Raw genomic sequence first — 5,784 nt, 5'->3', positions numbered from 1 at the left:
TAGTAACTTGAAATGCCATGTGTGTCCGTTTCCTTCATCCTTGTTGAGTAAAGTTGAATTACGTTGTTTGTTGATCTCGATTCCAATTTCCATGGTGTAGATACGGTCCGTAAAATCGTGCAGTACGAGTATTAGTACAAGACACTGAAGAAGTCGCTTGGAAGCTGCGGAAAATCCGGAAACAGAAAATCTGTCGCGTCTTTCCAACCCCGATGACGAGATGGAATATCCCGAAGATGGCCAAGGAGGAGAAGAACGCTTGATCTCTGATTGTGATGATGACCCGGCCGTGATTGTAGACTATGAGTTGAATTTAACCGGGGAAAATCGTGGCTACGCTCAATTTATGCTGCCTAGTGGCTTGTACGGCTGTTGGCTGCTGGTATCGGTTCGTGAGTTTAAGGGTCAGAGCTCAGGAAAAGATGCAGGTAAATGGGGAGTTTCAGGAAACTCTCCCGAGGAGTTTGTGAAAACCTGTTGGTTGTTGCCTCAAACATGAGATCGTCTTCGTGTGCGATGGAAATGGTGTTGCCCAGCCGTCATGGTGCACAAAAATTCAACCGGATGAAGAAGATTTCAATCGTTTAGCATTATTTATCGACAAATCTTGTCACAGGTTAAATACCGTTGACAACATCACAGCAACAATTTTGCAAAACTGGAAGAAGAAAGAGATTCATCTTCTCTTGCACGTGTACTTTCTTTCTGTAAATAACAAGGCAGTCGATAAGGTGGTGAAGGACAGTCTTTAAGAACCCTAGGAGCGGGATCGAGCTGGTGCTGCGTCCAACAGATCTATTGGACTATTAGCTGAAAAGTTACGCACGGGGATTGTTGCTCACGGGATCGTATTGGGATTGGGTTTTTGTTTTGGTCAGGAGTTGGGGTCACTAGGTTGGTGTCTTGCACCCGTGAGGGTCTTTTGGTTCCCGTTGCGAGAATCGTTTAGGGTTACGATTCAAACGGTTGCCAAGCCGATGCGAAGGTAATCGGCTCACGTGTGCTAGGATTGGGAGGTTTTGTGAGCAGAGTTTTCCTTCTTCAAGGATTCGTGAAGATCCAAGTTAACCAGATCTCTTCAATCCAGACTGCTGGCTAGTTGCCACAATCTGTAATTGATTCCAATTGGTTGGGTTCCACCTAAAGAGAGTCCGGTATCACTTGCCAAATTTAGTTGGTGGCGAGTAAGGGGCTTCCGGATACAATCTTTCGGCTGGATTGCTAACCAATTCAGACTCAAGACCTGATATAACTTACCGATTGGGTTTCGGATGAGTGAGCTGCATCAACAAATAGTCAAATAACACACACTGATTTTATTTCTTAAAAAAATTCCGCTTATATAGCGGGTCGGGGCCCTAGAATTTGGGCGTTGGTACAACGTGCGCATGTGCGCTTTGCTGCTATGCAAGGGTCTAATTCACCTACCCTCAAGTCCCTACGTACAAGTCCTATGGCCTTCAATGCATCGCCTAAGTGACGATATGGTTTTCTTTACGTCCCGAATTTTATTACCTTTCTTAGGGGAAAAAAATAGGGGAGTCGGGCGATGCGTATGATCATCCCGCGCTACAATTCTTAAACAATTTACTTCTTAAAGTAGACGCGGGCCTTACCTCTTGCAGGTAATTTACTGAACCTTCCCTAACATCTTCTAGCTGGTTCTATAAATGCGCCCTTGCTTATTTAAGTATTGTTCTTCTAATACTCGACCGTACCACCGCGTATCGAATCTTTTACGACCTTTTTATGGGCTAGCGTTCTATCCTCATTTCCCTATCGAGCAGATGCCCTTCGCTCTGCGCACGGTTCAAGTGCACGCCTAGCGCGCTGCATGCTATGATGCCCTTTTAAACGGAGAAGTGGCAGAGAAAGTAAAAGTCTATTCTTATCGGTAGGCATTCGTACTGTGCGTACGGTCGCCTTACTAGGCATGGGCTTGCGGCTTTGCTTGCCGGCGCAAGGCTGAGCAGTACACGTGTGTATCTATGCCGTCCTTTGGCTTGTGCTACCTCGGTCGTAAACATGGATTGACTTTGGTCACCATGCGCCGTTTATTTGGGTGCAGGACTAGCAGGACCTCTTCCGAGCAGCGGCTTGTCTTTGTTTTTCTTTTCTCTTTTGCCCTTTTTTATAAATAATAATTTCCTACCGAAATACTTTCGCTTTCCCTTGCCACTCTCATAAGGTGAATGACCTGGCAGAGGGAGCCGTCCTCTCGATTAGGGAATTTCTAATAATTACAATGTCGCGTTCGCAACAGGGATCATTCACAAGCAGTGGATGTTGCATAGATGATGTGGGCTAATGCCATTGTTGCTCCAGACCCTTGTCTCCACGAAAGCCTGGTGAACGAAGGACCTCCAGCGCACTTGATGAAGCTTTTCACAGCCAAAGAGCTGCCATTTTAATTTACCATTACAATAAAACGAATTGAAACCGAATTGATATTTTATGTCTGCATTTCATATAATATATTAATTATTATTTTTATTTAATTAATAGGTTTAAATATTGTCTTTAAAACCAAGATCAATCAGATCACATTCCAATCCAACAGTTGGGTCAAACGTTCCTCCTCTGATATACCCACACTTTTTGAATAAGTGGTTCAATGTGATTCAAACTTTGAAATTTTGAAAATCTTTCGCTATCTATTCAAGTGTATTGCACATGGAATCACACTACTGTTCAAAACATATGGATTAAATGTGTTCTGCATTTCAATGCGATGTGAATTGCTTGTTCAGAAAGGTAAACATCGAAAACAAGACTTGTGACTTTATCATATCAACCTGCCTCATATATGAGAACAACCGTGGCACAGTGAGAACGAACGAAGACTCCGGCAGCAGCACACCCCAACAGTCCATGGTCGGATCCCAAATCAGACCCATTAAAAATATATGTGAAAGCTCTGGCCTCTGGCAGTTTTGTTTATAAATTTGTCGATTCATTTTTAGAGTCGGTAAAGTAGAAATCGATGAAGTAGAATATTGAACTATGCCGTGCAAAGCTATTGATATCACCAAATGAGGCACATGAAATGGATGTGTTTCACAATAAGCGCAAAATTAAGCGTGAGACACATGGTGACGACGTATGGACGAGTGTAGTACTCTGGTTCTGTCAAATCAAATAATGGTGGAATCAATTTACAATTGGTCTTATTTTTGATCATCTCTTTTTACAACGTTATTGAGTTTTATTTTTTTAAGCCATTCATATTTTTTCTTATAGTTTTCCAATGGACTCAACTTGACGGGATCGGAAAACGTCTGTCTGTGTATGTGTGTGTGAGAGCGCGTACATTTTTCTTAAACGAATTTTTCGGCAACCACTCTACCGAATTGAAAGCAACAGCCACCATGATTCTATAGAATGTTCTAATAAACATGTAGCATACACTAACGATACCATAAATGGTGCGACCATACCACATAAAGTTGGTATAATATCCCGAATTAGTGGTTAGGCGCTTCTTATGGTTATTGTTAATGCGGGTGATAATTAATAGATTTTCAATCGTTGAACTGGTTCCGGAGATATTGGCGGAACAAGACCCGAAAATCGCGGAATTAGGGAACTAAGTGGTGTTTTTCAGCAACCACATAACCGAATAAACGAAACAACCAGCAAATAAAAGGTATTATGGTCACATTGAATGCTGTTGATCAAATTTAGAACCGGTCAACTATTTCCGGAGATATGGGCAGGACAAGTTACGATAAACATGGATTTTTGATGCAAAGTCGTGTTTCTCGGTAATAATTAATGCAAATTGCACGCAACAACCACCAAATGAAAAGTTTCATGATCTCATAGCCTCGTCCATAGAACATTCCGAATCGGTTAACTGGTGCTGGAAATGTGGCATGGCAGGAACATGTTTCGGGGAATGTGAGCCATGATACTAAATTTGACCGGTAAGGAATAAAACCTATCATGTGACAAAACAAATAACTTCATAATATGATAACCAAATCATCTGTGGCCATTTCGAGCGCCGCGGATCACATTGGTAAGTTCCGGGCATGTCCCAGATGCCCCCGGGGAATTAAATTCCAAGATATGAGAAAAATAATGCAACATAAGTATTACGGCTCACTCAAACTTTATTCTTGGCTTGCTTTGGACGTCCACATGAAGAGAAACAAAAACATGTTTTCTGTTGTGAAAAAAGTTGTGCCACCAACGATAGCTGACCCCATTGTTTGCGTACGGTGGAGACATCTACAATTTGTAAGTGGGTACGTGAAACGAAGGTTTTCTCTCTAGATTTTCGAGGGGTGGTCCGTGTACACTGTATAAGATGCACCTCATTCAAGTCTATTACGTGGAACAGTTTGTCACATGGTGTCGAGCAAGTTGAACTCATTTACTGATGATATGAATATTTAATTCAAACGTCTATGGTCAACAATTTGCTTTTGCTGATCTTTAGTAATCGTCGTGCAAGTTGATTTCAATGTTGAGACGATTTAACAACGATTGCTCAAATCAGTATCAATTTTTTTCATTCACAATCGTGCTGGCTAAACACTCATAGCGAATTTGTTTATTATCCAGTTTGGAACCAGCTCCAGCCCATGCAAACCCGAGCTTACTGTCAGTGCAAACCTCAACCCGAGCCAGGTTATAAAAACAAACGTTAACACTGACGTTTGAAAAGCAACAAGCGGACCCAATCTTCAAAAAATTCGCTATCAATACACACAACGTGATTCAGAATATTGCTGCTAGAAGGTTACGATAGTTCTTTTACACGTACAGATAAAAATTCTGAATTTTAATTGTGATGTAAACATACATTCACGTAGACTTGTATTTCATTTCACGCAACCGAGCAAGTTGTAAACAATGTTGTTTGCAAATATGGGCTTTTGTATACAACATTAGCAACTTTTCATGAATTGTATCACAACTTTACACGATATATAATGTAAACATGTATGATATGTGAGGCTCCATTTATGATCATATTGAACAGAAATTTACACTTCTTTTTCGAACTGTGTAGGATATTCCAAACATACAATGGCCGATTATGGTTCCACCGTCTTTCACTTTGAATTTCGAAGCACCAATTGTGGGTGTATAAATAGAATCATATTGTGAAGATTGTCCTTGATTATGAAAGCAATCGAAAAACTACACAATTCGAAAAAGTAGTGTAAATTTCTGCTCAATATGATGCACATAAATGGAGCGTCACATATCATATACGTTTACATTATATATCATGTAAAGTTCTGACACATTTCATGCAATGTAGCAAATATTTTACACAAAAGCCCATCTTTGTAAACAACATTGTTTGCAAGTTGCGCGGTTGCGTGAAATGAAATACAAGTCTACGTGAATGAATGTTTACATCACAATTAAAATTCAGAATTTTTATCTGTAGTTTCACTCTATCTGTAATAAAATCCATTGACAAGTTTAAATCATCCTCCTAATGTTTTCATCAAAAGGAGAAACTTGAGCTTCCTTTCCGTTTAATGACCTGTAAAGAACGATCACAAGGATAATTCTTTTCAAGCTTACAAATGGTGATCAAAATACCTGAAACACAAAAAGATACTGACAGACATGATAATGGGTTCGAAGAAACATAGCCGTTCCATAACGAAATGTTAGACCAAAAAGACATTCGCCACGCCAAAATTCCCACATCGCAAAAACTCCCCCCAGCCCCATTGAAACGTAAGCCAATGACTCGGCGACTGGCACAGTGGTGTCAGCAAGTTGCCGCTCGTGGCCATCCATACGAAGCTACCCATG

At 40.8% G+C, this 5,784-nt stretch overlaps 1 pseudogene; it reads left to right on the top strand.

Moving 5' to 3' along the window:
• The first annotated feature begins 220 nt into the window (after positions 1–220).
• On the top strand, positions 221–2,411 carry LOC135711190 (uncharacterized; annotated as a pseudogene).
• The last annotated feature ends 3,373 nt before the right edge of the window (positions 2,412–5,784 follow it).

Source organism: Ochlerotatus camptorhynchus, unplaced genomic scaffold, assembly GCF_037179485.1.
Source record: "Ochlerotatus camptorhynchus isolate MF236.1 unplaced genomic scaffold, CSIRO-AGI_Acam_v1.1 ptg000424l, whole genome shotgun sequence".
NCBI lineage: Eukaryota > Metazoa > Arthropoda > Insecta > Diptera > Culicidae > Ochlerotatus > Ochlerotatus camptorhynchus.
The sequence above is the reverse complement of the archived record's forward strand: the minus strand, read 5'-3'. Positions and strand labels throughout refer to the sequence as shown.